Here is a 23,295-nt window from a genome sequence, read left to right as displayed (position 1 = left end):
AAAAGATTCAAGAGATGACTCAGTCGGTTTCTCAAATTAAAGGGGGAAACTTCTCTATTAGATGTTAAAGGCTGAGAGTTACTCATAAGGTATTCTAATTTCCATGCTGTCTGCTTTATAATTACTTTATCTTTAAAGCAGGATAATTCCAGAAATGAGAGCTGAAAGTTTTTCCCTATTGGTTTTCCCCTGGGGATATAGATACTTGCTGAATTTCAATTATTGCTTATAGCAGTTATGCAAAGAACCAAAGACTTTTCCAAAGTTCCTAGGTAGTTCATTTCTAGGAGTTCATTGACTATATGCACAACCACTGTGAGATATATTCAATGCAATCTAACTGCCACTAGAGTCTTCCTCCAGAACCTCAGCATGATATAGAAAGAACCATGTGTTCTTGAAAGCTATTCTAATGAAATCACCTGACTGAGCTGAAAAAACTTCATAATGAACTTAACGAAATATTTTGCATGTCACCTAAAGACCAATCTAGCTCAGTGTGTTTGGCTCCTGAACATTAACGAACATAAGACTGGACATCAGACCACCAATAAATTTTTCATTACATCAATATGTAAAGTAAAAAGGATGGTGATTTATGTCATTGGCAGAATCCCCTATATCAATGAATTAGTAGACATTTTCAATTAGCAAAGTTATAATGAAATTGAGATTATAGATAATAAAAATGATCTATAACCTTCATTACAATGAATACTCCCTTCATTGATGCTTATTGCAACCACTTTGCATCTTAATAGAGAATCTTCCTGAATTACTGTGGCCAAAAATAATGCATTACCATGTGGCAAAACTTCTGGTGATAAGGTTCTATGGATCTAGTTAAAGAGCGCTCAGATCACATAGAATATTATCAGCCAGCCTATATTTGAAGGCTTGGTAGCTTGGTATGATATGTGAGGGCATATAATTTATAGTACTCAAGAAGTCAATGTCAACTTGAAGGCATGATGATATATCAAGGGAGTGCTTTGGAAGAGGGACATGGGAAGGAAGAAAGGAAGGAAGGAAGGAAGGAAAGAAGGAAGGAAGGAAGGAAGGAAGGAAGGAAGGAAGGAAGGAAGGAAGGAAGGAAGAAAAAAAGGAAGAAAAGCAGGAAGGTAAAGAGAGAAAAAAGGAAATGAGAAAGAAAAGGGTGAAAAGAGGGAGAAGGGGATAGAGGGAGGGAGGAACAAAGGAAAGGAGGAGTAAAGGGAAGGGAGGAAGAGAGGAAGGGAGGGAGGGAGGGAAGGATTCTAGTTTAAGCTACATATTCTAAGTAGCATCTAAATTGGTCAACCCCTCCTATCTACAGACATGTCCTACACCCATTAGATTGTGAGCTCCTTCAGGGCAGGAGCCTTTTGTCTCTTCTACAATGTATCACACTTTTTGTGGCTCTTTTTGTCATTGATTTGTCCTATCCAACTCTTCCAGTTCTCATTTGGGGTTCTCTTGGCAAAAATACTGGAGTAATTTGCCATTTCCTTCTTCAGCTCATTTTACAGATGATGAAACTGAGGCAAGCAATATTAACTGACTTGCCCAGGATCATACAGATGAGGTTGACTTTGAACTCAGTTTCTCTAGAACACAAGGTTTGTACTCTATCCACTGCACCACCTAGCTGCCTCTCTGCCTGTGTGACACACAAATTTGAATGAAATATTTTCTGATGGAGATAGAAAATAGCGTATGTTACAATATCCCAAAAATCTTCATGTGGTTTTAAGTTTTTTTTTTTTTTAATGCAATTTATTTATTTAACATATTTGGTTTTCAGCATTGATTTTCACAACATTTTGAATTACAAATTTTCTCCTCATTTCTACCCTCCCCCCCACTCCAAGATGGCTTATATTCTGGTTGCCCTGTTCCCCAGTCAGCCCTCCCCTCTATCACCCCCCTCCCCTCTCATCCCCTTTTCCCTTCCTTTCTTGTAGGGCAAGATAAATTTCTAGGCCCCATTGCCTGTGTATCTTATTTTTTAGTTGCATACAAAAACTTTTTTTGTTTTTGAACATCTGATTTTAAAACTTTGAGTTCCAAATTCTCTTCCCTCTTCCCTTCCCACCCACCCTCCCTAAGAAGTTGAGCAATTCAACCTAGGCCACACGTGTATTATTATGTATAACCCTTCCACAATACTCATGTTGTGAAAGGCTAACTACATTTTGCTCCTTCCCAACCCATCCCGCTTTATTGAATTTTCTCCCTTGACCCTGTCCCCTTTCCAAAGTGTTTGTTTTGATTACCTCCACCCCCATCTGCGCTCCCCTCCATCATCCCCCCCGCCTTTTATTTTTTTTTTTAATCTTCCTCCCTCTTCTTTCCTGTGGGGTAAGATACCTAACTGAGTATGTATGGTATTCCCCCTCAGGCCAAATCTGATGAGAGCAAGCTTCACTCATTCCCTCCTCACCTGCCCTCTCCCCTCCTCCCATAGAACTGCTTCCTCTTGCCACCTTTATGTGAGATAATCCACCCCATTCTATCTCTCCCTATCTCCCTCTCTCAGTATGTTACTCTCTCATCCCTTAATTTCATTTTATTTCTTTTAGATATCTTCCCTTCATCTTCAACTCACCCTGTGTCTGCTCTCTCTCTTTTATATATATATAAACACACATATATATACACATACATACATATACACATAGATATATACATACATACACATTCACTTATATATATACATAAACATATATATATATAAACATATATATATATATATATATGCATATTCCCTTCAACTACCCTAATACTGAGGTCTCATGAATCATACTCATCATCTTTCCATGTAGGAATGTAAACAAAACAGTTCAACTTTAGTAAGTCCCTTGCAATTTCCGTTTCTTGATTACCTTTTCATGCTTCTCTTGATTCTTGTGTTTGAAAGTCACATTTTCTATACAGTTCTGGTCTTTTCACTGAGAAAGCTTGAAAGTCCTCTATTTTATTGAAACTCCATATTTTGCCTTGGAACATGATACTCAGTTTTGCTGGGTAGGTGATTCTAGGTTTTAATCCTAGCTCCATTGACCTGCGGAATATCGCATTCCAAGCCCTTTGGTCTCTTAATGTAGAAGCTGCCAGATCTTGGGTTATTCTGATTGGGTTTCCACAATACTCAAATTGTTTCTTTCTGGCTGCTTGCAGTATTTTCTCCTTGATCTGGGAGCTCTGGAATTTGGCAACAATATTCCTAGGAGATTTCTTTTTGGGATCTATTTGAGGAGGCAATCGATGGATTCTTTCAATTTCTATTTTGCCCTGTGGCTCTAGAATATCAGGGCAGTTCTCCTTGATAATTTCCTGAAAGATGGTATCTAGGCTCTTTTTTTGATCATGGCTTTCAGGTAGTGCAATAATTTTTAAATTATCTCTCCTGGATCTATTTTCCAGGTCAGTGGTTTTTCCAATGAGATATTTCACATTGTCTTCCATTTTTTCATTCCTCTGGTTCTGTTTTATAATATCCTGATTTCTCATAAAGTTACTAGCTTCCACTTGCTCCAATCTAATTTTTAAAGTAGTATTTTCTTCAGTGGTCTTTTGGACCTCCTTTTCCATTTGGCTAATTCTGCCTTTCAAGGCATTCTTCTCCTCATTGGCTTTTTGGAACTCTTTTGCCATTTGAGTTAGTCTGTTTTTTAAGGTGTTGTTTTCTTCAGTGTATTTTTCAGTATTTTTTTGGGTCTCCTTTAGCAAGTCTTTTGGGTCTCCTTTAGCAAGTCTGGTTTTAAGTTTTCATTGTTATTTTTAAGACTTTTAGAACTTTGTGAAACAAGTCTGGAAAGGTAAGTTGGAGTAAGGTTGTAGTGATTTTAAATTTCAATCAAAGGATTTTGCATTTGATTCTAGAGCAGGATTTCTTAGTCTTGGTTCCATAAAAATTCCTTTTTTATTATATCAACGACTATTTTTCATCAAAGTATTTTTCCCTTTCTTAATCTGAAGTATTTTATTTTATACATTTAAAAACATTATTCTGAGAAGCATCCATAGGCTTCACCAGACTGCCAAACACACACACACACACACACAGAAATTTAAGAACCCCTCCCCTAAAAGTAATTGGATGCCAGTTAAGTTGAATTATTAAAGGTTGACATGACCAGAGTTGTGTTTTTGGAATAGCACTTTGACAACTATGTGGAGCTTGTACTGGAGAAGAAGGAGCCTTGATTAGGAGAGACCCAAAAGGAAGCTATTATCATAATTCATGAAAGAAACAGTGAAGGGCTAAAGGCCTGGAATAAGGTGTTGGGAACATCATAGTGAGAAAATATTGGTCACAAAGAATTCTGTGAAGTTAGAGGTGACACGATGTGCCACTGATTGGGGTTGTGGGATGAGTAATAATGAAAAGCTGAGATTATAAACCCATTGTAAACATGGGTTCCTGGAAGGATCATTCTTGTATTTATATATATAGAAATGAGTGAGATTGAATACATCCTCGATTCTGATCTTAGTCACACACTTTGCAGAAAACCTTCAGAACACCTTTCTGGGCTTCAGTATCTTGAACAAAATGGCAGTCACTCCCTGCCATATACAGATGTTGAAAGAAATTAACATAGGTTTTGCCACCAGCTTTAAACATCGTGTTAAAGCATATACAGCTGGAACTGAACTCCCTTTTCCTCAAAAATGAGAAACATTTAACTTTAAATGCATTTGGTTTTACACAGGGAGGCAGGTGGCACAGTTTCAAATGCCTTGCCTGCAGTGCAATTAGAGTAGCATGAGGAGATACTTGTTTTTTCTAGCGTCCCCTCAAAGAGGCTTTACCTTACTAGATGAATCTGAGCATCTATGTGCTAAAACAAAAGTATGAAAGGTGGCATTACATAATCCTTACCCTTTGTTAATCAGAATTAATTTAAGGAGGCAAGAGCTCCAAATTGGAGCAGCTGGTGGCACAGTAGATAGAGTGCTTGGCCTGATATCAGGAAGACTCATCTTCCTGAGTTCAAATGTAGCCTCACAGACTTACTAGCTATGTGACCCTAGAAAACTCATTTAACCCTATTTGCCTCAGTTTTTCTAGCATCTATTCCTTAAGAAATGAGGATTTGGGGGCAGAGCCAAGATGGGAGCTGGAAAGCAGGGACTTGCATGAGCTCCCCTGCAGGTCCCTCCAAAAACCTATAAAAATGGCTCTGAACAAATTCTACAGCTGCAGAACCCACAGAATAGCAAAAGGAAGCAGGGCTGCAGCCCAGGACAGCCTAGATGGTTGCTCTGTAAGGTCTATCACACCCTGCTGAGAGCAGAGCAGAACAGAGCCAAGCATGGGCTGCACCAAGACCACCCAGACCAGGAGCTGGGCAGAACAGGCCCTAGTGCCCTGAATCAGAGAGCTGTGGCAGTTACCAGACTTCTCAACCCACAAACACCAAAGACAACAGAGAAGGTTAGTGGGAAAAACTGCAGGGACAGAGGGAAAGGAGTTCTCAGTTCATCCACAACCTCAGGGGCAGGAGAGGTAGTGCAGCTCTGAGGACAGAACTACAGCTGCAGTTGCTTCTGGCCCCGGGCCCACCTGGTGGGAGGAATTAAGTGGCAGATCAGAGCAGGAGTGCAGAACCTGCTTAAGATCTGAGACATGGTCTGGGTTGGTGGTTGTTGGGGATGGAAGAGGGCTGGTGTGGCAGAGCTTGCTGTGTGGAAATAGCTCTGAAAACAACAGCACAACCACTCAAGCTTGGGACAAAGTACTGTCTACTTTACAAGCAGTCATAGCCCAACAAAAAACTCAAGGGTCAAAGAGTTGCAGGGAACATGGCCAGGGAGTGAAAATAGATTCAGATTCAGATTCAGACTTGGGAATCTTTCTTTGGTAACAAAGAAGACCAAAACATACTACCAGAAGAAGTCAACAAAGTCAAAGAGCCTATATCAAAAGCCTCCAAGAAAAACATGAACTGGTCTCAGGCCATGGAAGAGTTCAAAAAGGATTTGCAAAAGCAAGTTAGAGAAGTAGAGGAAAAATTGGGAAGAGAAATGAGATTGATGCAAGAAAACCATAAAAAACAAACCGAAGAAAATAACACCTTAAGAAACAGACTAACTCCAATGGCAAAAGAATTCCAAAAAGGCAATGAGGAGAGGAATGCCTTGAAAGGCGGAATTACCCAAATGGAAAAGGAGGTCCAAAAGACCACTGAAGAAAATACTATCTTAAAAATTAGACTGGAGCATGTGGAAGCTAGTGACTTTAGGAGAAATCAAGATAGTATAAAAGAGAACCAAAGGAATGAAAAAATGGAAGACAATGTGAACTATCTCATTGGAAAAACCACTGACCTGGAAAATAGATCCAGGAGAGATAATTTAAAAATTATTGGACTACATGAAAGCCATCAACAAAAACATAGCCTAGATATCATCTTTCAAGTAATTATCAAGGAGAACTGTCCTGATATTGTAGAGCCAGAGGGTAAAATAGAAATTGAAAGAATCCACCGATCACCTTCTAAAAAAGATCCCAGAAAGAAAACTCGTAGGAATATTGTCGCCAAATTCAAAAGCTCCCAGATGAAGGAGAAAATATTGCAAGCAACCAGAAAGAAACAGTTCGAGTATTGTGGAAACACAATCAGGATAATACAAGATCTAGCAACTTCTACATTAAGGGATCAAAGGGCTTGGAATATGATATTCTGGAAGTCAATAGAGCTAGGATTGAAAGCAAGAATCACCTACCCATCAAAATTGTGTATCATGCTCCAAGGCAAAATATGGATTTTCAATAAAATAGAGGACTTTCAAGCTTTCTCAGTGAAAAGATCAGAACTGAATAGAACATTTGAATTTCAAACCCAAGAATGAAGAGAAGCATGAAAAGATAATCAAGAAAGAGAAATCATAAGGGACTTACTAAAGTCGAACTGTTTTGTTCACATTCCTATATGGAAAGATGATGTGTATAATTCATGAGACCTCAGTATTAGGGTAGCTGAAGGGAATATACATACATACATACATACATACATACATACATATATATATATATATATATATATATATATATATATATATATATATAGAGAGAGAGAGAGAGAGAGAGAGAGAGAGAGAGAGAGAGAGAGAGAGAGAGACAGAGGGCACAGGGTGAGATGAATATGAAAGGACGATATCTAAAAAAAATCAAATTAAGGGATCTAAGAGGAATATATTGAGAGAGAGAGAAAGGGAGAGATAGAATGGAGTAAATTATCTCTCATAAAAGTAGCAAGAAAAAGCAGTTCTGTTGGGAGGGAGGAGGTGGCAGGTGAGGGGGAATGAGTGAATCTTGCTCTCATTGGATTTGACCTGAGGAGGGAATACCATACACACTCAATTGGGTATCTTACCCCACAGGAGAGAAGGAGGAAGGAGACAAAAAGGGTGGACAATAGAAGGGAGGGCAGATAGGGGGAGGAGGTAATCAAAAGCAAACACTTTTGAAAAGGGACAGGGTCAAAGAAAAAATTGGATAAAGGGGGATAGGATAGGAAGGAGCAAAATATATTTAGTCTTTTACAACATGAGTATTGTGGAAAGGTTTTGCATAATGATACATATGTGGCCTATGTTTAATTGCTTGCCTTCTTAGGGAGGGTGGGTGGTGACGGAAGAGGGGAGAGAATTTGGAACTCCAAATTTTAAAAGCAGGTGTTCAAAAAACAGTTTTTGCATGCAACTAGGAAATAAGATATACAGGCAATGGGGCATAAAAATCTATCTTGCCCTACAAGAAAGTAATGGAAAAGGGGATGGGAGTGACAGAAGAGAGGGTTGACTGGAGAACGAGGCAATCAGAATATATGCCATTTTGGAGTGGGGGGGAGGGTGAAAATAGGGAGAAAGTTTGTAATTCAAATTCTTTTGAAAATTAATGCTGAAAACTCAAAATATTAAATAAATAAATAATGAGTAAAAAAAAGAGTGAAGGAGTTGCCTTTAAAAATGATCTTTGGGAGAGAGCATATCAGTTGTGTTTCATCAAGCAGCAGTTTTACATTTGAATATGAATTTGTTGGGACAGATACTATTTAGGAACTAATTTAAGTAACAGCTCACTGTCCTTAGAGACAGGGATGTAATTGGGGGAAGATGCCCCCCAAGGTGTTGAGAAGAAATAATTGTCCTTCTTCCAACTTTGAAATGAATATCTCTTTCCAAAATCTTATAAATAAAACCCCTTGAAGTGGTTTCTTTCAGGTTCCAGATAAATCCCATCTTCTACAAGGAAACATCCTAACCACCTTGAGGTTCAGTCATTTCAGGCTCTTCATGATGCCATTTGGAGTTTTTTTTTTTGTTTGTTTGTTTCGGCCTGTGTTATTTTTTGGGGGGAGGGGTGAGCAAACATCCTGGAGTGGTTTGCCATTTCCTTCTCTAGCTCAATTTGCAGATGAGGAACTGAGGCAAACAATGTTAAGTGACATGCACAGGGTCATGCAGCTAGTAAATATCTACGGACAGATTTGAACTCTAGAGTATGCCTTCCTGATGCAAGGCTCAGCCCTCTATTCACTGTTCCATCTAGTGCCTTCCTTCTACTGATTATCTCCAAATTGTGTGTGCGTGTGTGTGTGTCTCTGTGTGTGTGTGTGTGTGTGTGTGTGTGTGTACTGTTTGTATTCAGTTATTTTCAAAGAGTTTCCCTCCTTGAGTTGTAATCTCCTTGATAAACAGATAAATAATCAAATGCTTATCCAATAACTAAAGTTGAGGGTTTTTCCATTCCAATTGTCTTCATCTGGATACTCTCTAGTATATTTCCTCAAGAAATGGAGGACATATAGCTAAGCACAATTCTCCAGTTATACGCTATAGCAACCCTATCATTGCACAACTTCTTAACACTATATTTTTCTTAATGCTAATATAATTATATTGATTTTCTTGATTGTTATATTTTTGAATCACATTGAGTTTGTATGTCCCCAAAACTCACATTTCTTAAAAAAAGAATTGCTTTTCAGTCATGCATCCCCCTTCATTTTCCTTGTGAAGTTTATATTTAACCCACGTAGGAATTTATATCTGTTCTTATTAAAAAAGATTGTCCCATTCAAATTTAGCCTAATATACTAATATTTATCCCCTTCTCTTCAGACTTTTATGTAGGGTAAGAAAGATTTCTACACCCAATTGAACATAGGTGGTATTTCCACTTTGTGACAATTCTGATGGGAGTAAGATTCACTCACTCTTGCTCCACTTCCCTGTTTTAACAGGGGCCCAGAAAGCTGCCGGCACACTGGGAAAGCACAGGTTCTTTTTATCTGCTTAAACAAGGAAAGCACGGTGAAGGGGTTGACCAGCTTACTTTAATCCAGCATTCAGTTAGTTCAGGGGAGCATACAGACAAGCATCAACAGACAAACCAAATGCAGATTCATTCACTTACTTCAGGGAAAAAAGCCAGCACCCTGAAGTTCAGAACATTCATTTAGTTCGGGGGAAAAAGCCAGCACCCCGAACTTCAGAACTAAATACAAAGCAATTACAAATATCAACAGACAGACCCAATACAATTCATAGTTACCAACATCTAGGTTCAGCCTGAGAACTCAGGCTGGCCCAGAGTCACACTCACCACCACTGCTGCACCAACCAGAAAAGGAAAAAGGATCTTCAAGCTGTCTTCTCCCCTCTTATAGAGTTTTTGACATCATCAAGTGCCGCCTGAATGACCAGGGCCAATTGGTTCCTAAGTTGGCCCCTCCCCTCAGGCAGCCCCATGAATCATCACACAGGAAGTTCTCTGCTCCCAGGCATGGGTCTCTGGGCTTCCTGCCCCGGAAGAGGTCACATAGGAAGTTCTCTGCTCCCAGGCATGGGTCTCTGGGCTTCCTGCACCGGAAGAGAAGCAGCAGACCTAGCACCCAGCAAGGCTCAATAAGATAAACTGAGTTACTCAAAGAAAACAAAGGCCACTCTGGCCACATTCCCCCTCTCCCCCTCCACTGTAAAAGCTTTTTCTTGCCTCTTTTATGTGAGATAATTTACCCCATTCTACCTCTCCCTTTCCCTTTCTCCCAGTACATTCCTCTCTCACACATTATTTTTTTTAAGGTATCATCCCTTCATATTAAGCTGACATTTGTGCCATCTATCTATATATACTTTCTCTATCTTCCCTAATAATGAGAAGGTTCTTATGAGTTACAAGTATTATCTTCTCATGTAGCAATGTAAACATTTTAACCTTATTAAGTCCCTTCTAATTTCTCTTTTCTATTTACCTTTGTATGTTTCTCTTGAGTCCTGTGTTTGAAACAAAAGTTTTCTATTCAAGTCTGGTCTTTTCATCAATAATGCTTGAAAGTCATCTATTTCATTGAATGCCATTTTTTCCTTGAAGGATTATACTTAGTTTTGCTGGATAGGTGATCCTTGGTTGTAATCCTAGTTCCTTTACCATCTAGAATCTCATATTCCAAACCCTATGATCCCTTAATATGTAAGCTGCTCTTTAGAATTAAATTATTTAGTTTCCAATTAGTTTTTAGCTTATTTTTCCATGGTACTTTATTAAAAATGATTCTTATTGCATCATGATCTGAAAAGGATGCATTGACTACTTCTGCTTTTCTGCACTGGATTGTGAGGTTTTTATGCCCTAGTACATGATCAATTTTTGAGTATGTGCCATGCACTTTTGAGAAGAAAGTATATTCCTTTTTATCCCCATTCAGTTTTCTCCAGAGGTCTATCATATGTGCCTTTTCTAAAATTCTGTTTACCTCCTTAACTTTTTTCTTATTTATTTTGAGGTTAGATTTATCAAGTTCAGAAAGGGGGAGGTTGAGGTCTCTCAATATTATAGTTTTGCTGTCTATTTCTTCCTGTAACTCCCTTAACCTCTCCTCTAAGAATCTGTATGCCTTACCACTTGGTGCATATATGTTAAGCAATGATATTGCTTCATTGTTTATGGTGCCTTTTAGCAGGATATAATGTCCTTCCTTATCTCTTTTAATTAGATCTATCTTTACTTTTGCTTTGTCTGAGATTAGGATTGCTACACCTGCTTTTTTTACCTTAGCTGAGGCACAATATATTTTACTCCAGCCTTTTACCTTAACCCTATGTGTATCCCCCTGTTTCAGATGCGTTTCTTGTAAACAGCATATTGTAGGATTATGGTTTTTAATCCATTCTGCTATCTGCTTCTGTTTTGTGAGAATGTTCATCCCCTGCACATTCAGGGTTATGATTTCTATCTGTGTCTTTTTCTCCATCCTAATTTCCCCTGTTTATGCTTTTATTTCTCCCTTTCCCCTTCTCCTCCTCAACAAAGAGTGAGTGGGCCAAAGAGCAAATCAGAGAAACAATTAATAATTTCATTCAAGAGAATGACAATAATGAAACAACATACCAAAACTTATGGGATGCAGCAAAAGCAGTTCTTAGGGGAAGTTTTATATCTCTAAATGCCTACATGAATAAAATAGGGAAAGAGGAGATCAATGATCTGGGCATACAGCTGAAAAAGCTAGAAAAAGAGCAAATTGAAAACCCCCAATTAAATACCAAATTAGAAATACTGAAAATCAAAGGAGAGATTAATAAAATTGAAACCAAGAAAACTATTGAATTAATAAATAAAACAAAGAGCTGGTTTTATGAAAAAACCAATAAAATTGACAAACCTTTGGCCAATTTGATTAAAAAAAAGAAAGAAGAAAATCAAATCACCAGTATCAAAAATGAAAAGGGTGAGGTCACCTCTAATGAAGAGGAAATCAAAACAATAATTAGGAATTATTTTGCCCAACTGTATGCCCATAAATTTGACAACCTTAGAGATATGGATGAATATCTACAAAAACATAAACTGCCCAGACTAACAGAGAAGGAAGTGAAATTTCTTAATGACCCCATATCAGAAAAAGAAATTGAGCAGGCCATCAACGAACTCCCTAGGAAAAAATCTCCAGGGCCAGATGGTTTTACATGTGAATTCTATCAAACATTTAAAGAACAACTAATTCCAATACTTTGTAGACTATTGGGAAAATAGGTGAAGAAGGAGTCCTACCAAATTCTTTTTATGACACAAATATGGTACTAATACCCAAACCAGGTAGAGTTAAAACAGAGAAAGAAAATTATAGACCAATTTCTCTAATGAATATTGATGCAAAAATTTTAAATAAAATATTAGCAAAAAGATTGCAGCAACTCATTACGAGAATAATACACTATGACCCGGTAGGATTTATTCCAGGAATGCAAGGCTGGTTCAATATTAGGAAAACTGTTAGCATAATTGACCATATCAACAACAAAATTAGCAGAAACCATATGATCATCTCAATAGACGCAGAAAAAGCCTTTGACAAAGTACAACACCCATTCCTATTAAAAACACTAGAAAGCATAGGAATAAGTGGAACCTTCCTCAAAATTATAAATAGCATCTACCTAAAACCATCGACAAGCATTATTTGTAATGGGGATAAACTAGATGCATTCCCAATAAGATCAGGGGTGAAACAAGGATGTCCATTATCACCCCTATTATTCAATTTGGTACTAGAAACATTAGCTGTAGCAATAAGAGAAGAAAAAGAAATTGAAGGAATTAGAATAGGAAAAGAAGAAACTAAATTATCACTTTTTGCAGATGATATGATGATTTATCTAGAGAATCCTAGAGAATCAAGTAAAAAACTACTTGAAATAATAAACAACTTTAGCAAAGTTGCAGGATATAAAATAAACCCACATAAATCCTCAGCATTCCTATACATTACTGACAAAGCCCAACAGCAAGAGATAGAAAGAGAAATTCCATTCAAAGTTACTGAAGGCACTATAAAATATTTGGGAGTCTATTTGCCAAGACAAACCCAGGGCCTATATGAACATAACTATGAAACACTTTTCACGCGAATAAAATCAGATCTAAATAAATGGAGAAATATCAGTTGCTCATGGTTAGGCCGAGCTAATATAATAAAAATGACAATTCTACCTAAATTAATCTATCTATTCAGTGCCTTACCAATCGAACTACCAAAAAATTATTTTACTGAGCTGGACAGAATAATAACAAAATTCATTTGGAAAAACAAGAGGTCTAGAGTATCTAGGATATTAATGAAAAGACATGCTAGAGATGGTGGCTTAGCCACACCAGATATTAAACTGTACTACACAGCAGCAGTCATCAAAACTGCCTGGTACTGGTTAAGAAACAGGGGTGTGGATCAGTGGAATAGGATAGGTACACAAGTAGGTGAAATCAACAAGTTTAGCAATCTACTCTTTGATAAACCCAAAGAGGCCAGTTTCTGGGCTAATAATTCACTATTTCACAAAAACTGTTGGGAAAATTGGAAAATGGTAGGGCAAAAACTGGGCATAGACCAATATCTTACACCATATACCAAAATAAAGTCAAAATGGGTTCATGATTTAGGAGTAAAAGTTGATACTCTAAGTAATTTGGGAAAGCAAGGAATAGTTTACTTATCAGATTTGTGGAAAAGTAAAGAATTCATGACCCAACAAGAGATAGAGAGCATTACAAAATGCAAAATGGATAATTTTGATTATGTCAAATTGAAATGTTTTTGTACAAAAAAAGCCAATGCAACAAGAATTAGGAGGGAAGCAGAAAACTGGGAGAAAATCTTTGCAACTAGTATCTCTGATGAAGGCCTCATCTCTAAAATATACAGGGAGCTGAGCCAAATATATAGGAATACAAGCCATTCCCCAATTGAGAAATGGTCAAAGGATATGAACAGGCAGTTTTCAGAGGAAGAAATTAAAGCTATCTACAGGCATATGGAAAAATGCTCTGGATCACTACTGATTAGAGAAATGCAAATCAAAACAACTCTTAGATACCACATCTCTCCTATCAGATTGGCTAAAATAACAAATCAGGAGAATGATAAATGCTGGAAAGGATGTGGGGAAATTGGAACATTGTTGCATTGCTGGTGGAGTTGTGAGCTGATCCAGCCATTTTGGAGGGTGGTTTGGAACTATGCCCAAAGGGCTATAGAAATGTTCATACCCTTTGACCCAGCAATACCACTTCTAGGGTTGTATCCCAAAGAAATCACGCAAGCGGGAAAAGGACCCATATGTACAAGAATATTTATAGCGGCTCTCTTTGTGGTAGCCAAGAATTGGAAAGCAAAGGGATGCCTATCAATTGGGGAATGGCTGAACAAGCTGTGGTATATGAAGGTGATGGAATACTATTGTGCCATAAGAAATGGGGATGATGCAGACTTCATAACAACCTGGAAAAACCTACACGACATAATGCTGAGTGAGCGGAGCAGAGCCAGGAGAACGTTGTGCACAGCCACAGATATATGGATTCCGTGAGGACCAGCCCTGACATACTGCGCTTTTCTCAGCAACCTAAGGAGCAAGGACAACTCCAGGGGACTCACGATGGAGAATGCTATCTTCATCGAGACAAAGAACTGCGAAGTTTGAATACAGACTGAGGCACACTACATGCTCGCCTTTTCTGCTTCTCTTTTGTTTTTGTTTTTGGGTTCTTTTTTTTCTTTTGGTTCTGTTTCTTCTTTCTCATGATTCATTCCATTGGTCAAAATTCTTCTCCATGACTTGACTAGTGCATAAATTAATTCAATGCGAAGTTATACATGATAGTTATATGAGACTTCACGCTGTCTTGGGGAGGGAGGGGGGAGGGAGGGGAGAAAAACTGGAACTCAAAACTATGTAGAACCGTGTGTGGTAAACTAAAAATAAATAAAGAAATTTATAAAAAAAAATATGTAAGCTGCTAAGTCTTGTGTTATCATGACTAGCTCCATGATACTTCAATCATTTCTATCTGGCTCCTTCCAATATTTTCTCCTTTACCCGGGAGTTCTGGAATTTGGCTACTGTATTTCTGGGAGATATCATTTTGTGATCTCTTCCAGAAGGTGATCAGTGGATTCTTTCAATTTCTATTTTACCCTTTATTTCTAGAATATAAGTAGGTTTTCCTTTATAATTTCTTGAAAGTTTATAGCTAGGTTCTTTTGGGTTTTTTTTTGATCATAGCTTTCAGGTAGTCCAATAATTTTAAAATATCTTTCCTAGATCTATTTTCCAGGTCCATGTTTTTCCAATGAGATATTTCATATAGTTATTTTTTTTCATTTTTTTTGTTTTCTTTTTTTCTTGATTTCTCATAAAGGCATTATCTTCCATTTGCCCAATTCTAATTTTTGAAGAATTATTTTCTTCAGTGACCTTTTGTATCTCCTTTTCCATTTGACCAATTCTACTTTTTAAGGAGGTTTTTTCCTCAGTGAAATTTTGTTTCTCTTTTTCCATTTGGCCAATTCTGCTTTTTTAACACATTCTTCTAGTCATTGGCTTTTTAGTATCTCTTTTACCATTTGGCTTAGACTGTTTTTAAGGTGTTATTTACTTCAGTATTTTTTTGTGTGTCTCCTTTATGCAGCTGTTGAGTTGTTTTTCATAATTTCCTTGCATCACTCTGTGACCAGAATAGCCTTTGTTTTCTTTGGGTAGCTCAGTTTATTTCATTGGGCCTTGCTGGATGCCAGGCTTGCTGCTCCTCTTCTGGGGCAGGAAGCCCAGAGCCCCATGCCTGTAAGCAGAGAACTTCCTGTGTGATGAGTCATGGGGCTGGCTGAGGGGAGGTGTTGACTCCAGAGCCACACCCTATTGGGTGTTAACCTAGGGGAAGGGGCCAACTCAAGAACCAATTGGCCCTGATCATTCAGGCGGTGCTTGATGATGTTAAAAACTCTATAAGAGGGGAGAAGACAGCTTGAAGCTTCCCTTTTCCTTTTCCGGTTGGAGCCAGAGATGCCTACAGCCGAAGCTGCTGCAGGAGCTGCCGGTAGCAGCGCAGACCCATGTGTGGAGCGAGGAGTGCTGAGCAAGGACTTGAGGCCAGTGGGTAATCTTCTTACCATAGAGGGGAAGCATGTACATGATTTTGCCTTATACCATCATGCTTCTCTGTGGCCTCCTGGTCACTCTTGTGAGGCAGACTTATTGGGTCTGGAAGCTTTTGATCAAAATATCAAAATGTGTCCACTGGTTTGTGGGTCTGTTACTGTGGAGTTTAAATACATGCTTTAGTCCTTCTGCTTTCTACCTAGAGAATTCCTTATATCCTGCGGTTCCAAACATTTCAAACATATATGAGATTCTCTTTGAAATCATAAATTCTGCCTTCTTAATACACACTCTCATTTCTCTTCTCAATTTTTCTTCTTACTCCTTTACTTGATTTTCAAAATCCTTTTTGAGTTCTTCCATGGCCTGAGACCAAGTCATACTTTTCTTGGAGGCTTTGGATGTAGCAGCTTTGACCACGTTTTCTTCTGAGTATGCATTGTGAGCTTCCTTTTCATCACAGAAACTTTGTATGGTCAGAATTTTTTTCTGTTGTTTGCTCATTTTCCAAGCTTATTTTTTATTTTACTTTTAACTTTTTTTTTAAACTGGGACTCTGCTTCAAGGGTGGAGGGTACAGTGTCCCAAGTTTTAGGGGTTTTATGCAGCTGTTTTCAGAGATCCTTTTAGGAAGTTGTAAGTTTTCTGTTGTCCCAAGGTAGTATGATCTAAGGAGAGTTTTGTTTACTACTCTCCTGGCCTGTGTTCTGGTCTGTGGGCAACCACAAGCACTCATTTCTGCCCTGGAACTGAGATGAAGGCCCCTCTTCCACTGTGGCCACAAGCTCTGGTATGCTAATGCTTCTCCTGTGACTGCCACCAAAGACTGTGACCCAGATCTGAGTATGGACAGGGGAATAATGTCCTGCCTCAGTGCTAGCAGAGAGACTCTTGTAATCTCATTCTGATGAGTTGTTTGACCTTCTTATGGTGTGTGGGTTGAGAGCTCTGGTTGCCACTTCTGATTCAGTGGCTCCCAAGGTCTGCTCCTGGTTTGCTGCAGCTGGATCTGGGCTGGCCTGGCCTGTGCTGAACTCTCATCCAGGTGCTCTAGGCCTTTATTTTTTTTTTGGCTGTAGTTATTTCACCTGGACTTTTGTGGGTTCTGCTGTTCCATGAATTATTTTATGTTATTATTTAAAGGTGTTTGGAGGGGTTTTGAGGAGAGCTCAGGTGAGTTGTTGCCTTTTCTCCTCCATCTTGGCTGTACCCCTTCCCCCCTAAGCATTTTCAAGGTTAATATTAGGGTTATATTCCTTCCCACCACGTTTAGCTAGACTACTTTGGTATCAATGTTAGTTATCAAATACCGAATTCCCTGGGTCATAGGCTTGACCCAGTATAGCCATTTGTATGTGCTTAGGAAATGATAATTTTCAATTTTTCTGAAATATCTAGTTTAAAGAGAGACAAAGAATACCTGGATGGGATTCAACAATTAACCACCCACCAACATTAAGGGTTAGGGAATGAGAAAAGGATACATACACAGTGACCCAACCAAAAGCACCTTAAGTTTGGAAGGCTAGCTAAAGACCTGAGAATTATTTATTCACTGAATAAAGGACAGATTTTTATGATATCTGCTGAGAATATGAATGAAAAGGAGTAGGTTTAAACTTCAGGAGGAGAAATTCAGGACAGCTCCAAGGAGATCTTACTTACACTGGCAACCATATAGAACTGGAATTGACTTTCAAGAGAGGAGGTATAAGGGAGGCCTCATGGGTGGTTTTTAAAATAGGCAAGTTACTCACATATCTAAGAAAATTTAAGTCATATGTGGATTAAATGTAGCCCTGCCCAGAGGCAAAGAGCTAGCCTAGTTGATCTCTTAAGGTCCCTTTCAGCTTTCCTTTTGTACAATGAAAGAAATGTTAGTGTCTCTAGTGTCTGCATTGTAACATTCCATGACCATATTGTTGCATAAAGTCATCAAGGAAGTCAGACATTGACACAGGATCATAGGTTTAGAGCAGAAAAAGGAGGTTATCTAATCCAGTCCCTTACTATTTATTTATTATCTATTTTTTTAAACTGGTTTTGTTATAGTACCTGCATGGGGAGCTCCTGAGGAAAAACTCCAGCTCCCAGTGTGGAACAGTCCTTTCTTCCTCACTTGCTGTTTGATGCTCATTGCTTGAGGCTCTGATAGGATAAGTGAGTTGCCTAGGGCCATATAGCTAGTTTGTGTCAAAGCCAAGACTTGAATCCAAGTCTTATCTCTGAGATAAGCTCTTTTTAGAATAGAAGACACCAACTTTCTTATTGTACAAATGACAACGAGACCAAGAGAGAAGTGTCTTGCCCAAGGTCAGGATTGTATTAAAAAATGCTGTCAAGTTTCAAAACCTGGACATCAGACTACAAATCTAGCACTTTTACCACAATACCATAATGCCTCCCCTCCCCGCATCCTCTCATGTCCATTAATTTATTATCTTATTGTTAGGCTACAGACTCCTGAAAGCCTGGGACTTTATTTTATCTAAACCTTTCATCTTTTCCACAGCCTAATAGCCAATAAGTGATTTTTAAGTGTCTGTTGTAGGGACCTTGAAAGCCTGTGCAAATGCATCTTCCTAAAAATAGAGAAAACCATGTGTGTTTCAGCAGGAAGGGCTGCAGTGGAATTCAGGGCCAAAGAAAAACAAAAGTTGGGCCATTACAGTGAATGGAGGAAAGGAAGAATGAGTTTAAACTATCAAAATATTTTCAAGCAATAACCCCTAACAAAATTCTTCATGCAGAAAAATCCAGAAGGCCCTATTCATTTCATTGGAAGCCCCATGGAAAGGTAACTATCATTCTTGAAATCTAGGAAATGAGCCAATCTCCTCTGGCAGGAGTGTTAAGGGGAATTTTTGCCCTATCTGTTTTGCTTGAAATCTTGCTGAATTACCAGAGGGATGAATGAAGATGTCAATTTGTGTATGAGCAAATTGTTTGGGGAAAGGGGGTAAAATATCAGGTAAGGGGAGAAGAGGAGGCAGTGAAGGGAGGAGGAAGAATAAACCTTAGCAATCACAGAACAAAAATCTTGGATTGCTGCTATTAAATATCAATCATAGCTATGGTTATAGAAAAATAGTTTACAAATTGTTGGTATGTTTTGGAAGTCTGCTGCTGTAGGGCATTAATGATGCCTGGGTATACAGAAAAATGAACAAACCAAAACAAGCAACTCCTAGGTATGCCAAAGACTGCCACTGCCAGTATATGCCTTTATTAGTGGTTGGAATGCTCTGGTTTTTAACTTGAAAACTAGTTATTCTTCTGGTGACTTTAATCTCCCCATACCCCTTTTACAGAGGACAAAACCACTCGGATTCTTGCTCCCAGTTTCCTTCCCCTTCTACCTTTTCTAACTCCTCTTCTGTTACCCCTTCCTTATATCAGCCTTTTCAGTGCCCGTCTCATCTTCCAGGCCATCAGGTACACATCTTCGCTGTTTCTCGGTTGGCACCAAAGAGCCATTCCTACCCTCTGACTGTACACGAACTCACTTGTTCATGATTCAGGTACATTTGATTGGGCAGAATGTGTACTTGTTGGGTCAGACCCTCCCCTGTGAGATGCACCATTTGTGGATTTAGGTCACAACCCACCCAGGACATGATGAACACAGAGGCTAAGCAGATGAGAATGTAGGCAACATAAAGAGAAAAACAAAACATCAGTCCAGGACCTCAAGGAATGGTTCTATGGAGTGAAATAACTTGTGCAACAAGTAAATACTAGCTAATTTCAGGGTTGAGGAGGGTACTAGGCTTCATGTAATTGAACTTATTTTTGACTTTTCAAGTACTGTTTCTGACATCAAAGAGAATAAATCTTTTGACCTGATATAATATTCAGAAAAGCAGTTGCCTGGGACTTAGAACACTTTTTAATAAAGGATCAGATATTAGGTCATACTTAGAGACATATTTGGTGGTGGTATCTACATTGAAGTCCAAATAGTGCATACTTAAACATTTCATGTTGCCCTTTTCTGTGTTGGATGTAAATCTGTAATGTAACAACATTTTCTAAATATCTTTGTGATTGACCATCTGTTATTGGAACTGGCAATGACTTCCTCATCATTGTTGGCAAGCATATTTTTTTAAGATTTTACTCCTAGTTTCTTAAATGATTTATAAATTGTTAAGTTTCTCTGTCTATTCAAGCTAGTTCTAATGCACTTCAGAAAGAATGTGAGATTTTTTTCATTTCCCTGTTCTCAGAACTATTTTCTATTATACATGAAAAGTGCATAGTGGTTTTTAGAAGCAAAACACCACCCACCTTTCCTGCAGTTCCTACCTAACCCTAGGAATTTCACAGTTTTAATGATACATATGGAGTGCAGAGCTGAAACTCATGCATATGAAATAGAGAACTGTGTAGCAAGGTAAAAAGACAGCTGTTGGCTATGATCAGAATGATTGGATGAATACATGAATAATGGGTCAAATACTCACAGAATTTCAAAGTTGGAAAGGACCTCTAACCTAGTCCATATCTGGAAAAAAATCCTGCTACAAAAAATCTAGTAAACACTCACCTACCCTTATTTGACATTTTAAAAATCTCAACCAGTCTTCCCAATTCTGAGGTCAGGGGTTAAATAGAACAAGCCTAATCTTTCTTCTGTTTAACAGGCTTAGAAATCATTGATTACAGCTATCATGCCCCTTTCCTATTTTTCACTTGCCCTCAATAAATAACCCCCCCAGTTCCTTCAAAAGATCCTCATATAGTGTAATTTGTAGTAGTTCTGCCATTCTGGTCTCTTGGTTTACATGCTCTCTAGACTAACAGTATCCTAGCAAAAAGATGGTATCAAAAATTGAGGATAATTCTACAAATATTCTCTGTAATGGCAGCATACAATCACCTCTATATTCCTTTACACTAAATTGCACTAGAGGTAGGTAAGTGGTACAGCGGATAGGGCATTGAGCTTAGAATCATGAAGATCTTAGTTCAAACCTGTTCTCACTCATTTACTAGTTGTGTGACCCTGGCCAAGTCACTTAATATTTGTTTTTCTCAGTTTTCCCAATTTTAAAATGGGGAAAATGACTGTATCTACCTTGCAGGATTAAGTGAAATAATACTTGTAAAGCGCTTACTACAGTTACTGGAACAGAATAGGTGTTATTCTTTCAGTACCTCTCTCTTTAAAGAATCAATGGGACTCCACAGAAATCAATACCAAGAATCTCTTCTGAATAGAAAATAATAGTTTTCCTTTGAATAGCTTCCCTTTGATTGAAACAGCATTTCCCAGGTGTGGGTATTAAGTCAATCCCTTCAGATTACAAAGAAAAGGTAACTTGCTTAGATACATAGCCCATAAATATCCTTAGGTAGCCCAATCACATCATGGATGGGGAAAGCAATGATGTGAAAACAAGAATAGAGTTACACTTTAAAAAAAAAAGAGTATGCTTTCTAATCTCTCCTTTTTAATTAAATTACCTAAAAAAAGGTTAGATTTTTTTTTCTACCTACTTTCATAAAGAGAAAAGTCTAGAAAGGGTTTCAGGCTGGAGGAATAATATTTTTTTCTTTCAAATGAAATTAAATAGAAGCTTTAATATGCTTCTACAACAGGCATAGTCCATGATGGAAGGGTTGTGGAAAGACAAGCATGTAAATGTATTTCTGGTTTAGTTGTGAAATAGAACTATTCTGGTAAACAATTCTGAATTATTCTAAGAAAATGATAAAATATCCACATACTTAGACCCAAATATTTCACTAATTTTCATGGAGTCCAAGGAAGTAATCAATCAAAACAAAGGCTCCATATACACCAACATTTTTGTACCAGCATTTTTTTTAGTAGTAAAGAATGGGGAGCAAGATAAATATCTAGTATTTGTGGAATGACTAACCAAATTTTGGTATATAAATGAAATTAAATATTATACTTCTTTTAGAAATAATGAACATAAAGAATAGAGAGAAGCATGGAAAGTCATATGAATTGATGCAAAGTGAAGTAAGTAGAAGCAGGAAGACACTATCCATACAATGACAGCAACACTCTACAGTAAAACAATCATATGGTTGCTATTCAGTCATTCTAGTCATGTCTGATTCTGTGACTCCATTTGGGGTTTTCTTGGCAAACATACTGGACAGGTTTGCCATTTCCTCCTTCAGCTCATTTTGCAGATTAAAAACAAAAAAAGAGAGAGAGAGAGAGAGAGAGAGAGAGAGGAAGAAATAGAGTTAAGTGATTTGTCCAGGATCACACATTGAGTAAGTGTCCTCTAGTTGCCAGAGGAAACAACCACACAATCAATGAAAATGAATGTCTTAACATAATGAAGAACAAGCATGGCCCCAAAGAAGATATATGAAAAGACAATTCTGTCCTCTATTCTGCAAAAAATGGGGTAGTCCACAGGTTTGGAACATTGCATATGTTGTCAAAAAAATTCGGATGTCTTTATTGGTTTTATTGTGTGTGTGTGTGTGTGTGTGTGTGTTTCTCTTCTTCCTTGAATAAAAGTATTTGTTAAGGGGCATGAATCCGTGGGACAAGAGGGAGTATATGTGGGAAAATCTAGGGGACATAAAACAAAAATCAAAAAATATAAATTTTTAAATAGTAAAGTTATGAGACTGTTTAAGGAACCACAGTCCTTCCAGTTACACATATTTATAACCAAGGAACAAAATAGTAATCTTCAGTCTATTCACCCATCATGTGCATTTAGCTACTAAGTCTTCCCCAAACTACTTTCACAATGTCTCTCACATTTGCCATCTTCTCCAGTAATAAGATTAACACTATAGCTCAGCCTCTCATTGCCACTTGCTTAGAAAATTGCAATAATCCCCAAATTGTTCTGTATTAATCTTCTTGCCAATTGAATTCTTCCTTCACCCAATTGTTAAGTTGATATTTCTTAAGTAAAGCTGTGATCATTTCACTCCTCAGTTCATGAATATTCTTCCCTATGGCCTCCAGGATAAAATATAAATTCCTGTTATTCCAAGCATTTCAAAAGCCAACCATAGGATATTTTTTAAGGGTAATTATCCATCATTCCCCCAAATGCAATCCACATGCTAACAAAACTGTCCCACTTATTATTCCATATACATCACCTGTATCTCTTACCTCCATGCCCTTATTCATGACTGAAATGATCTGGTTTTTAACTTGCATATACTGAAGCCCCTAGCTCCCTTCAAGGCTCAGATCAAGTGTTAAATACTACAAGCATCCTCTCCTGATTCTTTCACTTGTCAATGCTCCCCTGGATCCTTTAGCAAATACTTCGTATTTCTTGTTTCATTATAATTGGCATTTACTTTTACGTATAAATGTGGTTATCCCTCCAAATAAACATCTTGGGAACC

The sequence above is a fragment of the Trichosurus vulpecula genome, chromosome 9 (assembly GCF_011100635.1).
Source record: "Trichosurus vulpecula isolate mTriVul1 chromosome 9, mTriVul1.pri, whole genome shotgun sequence".
NCBI lineage: Eukaryota > Metazoa > Chordata > Mammalia > Diprotodontia > Phalangeridae > Trichosurus > Trichosurus vulpecula.
Note: the sequence above shows the minus strand (reverse complement) of the source record.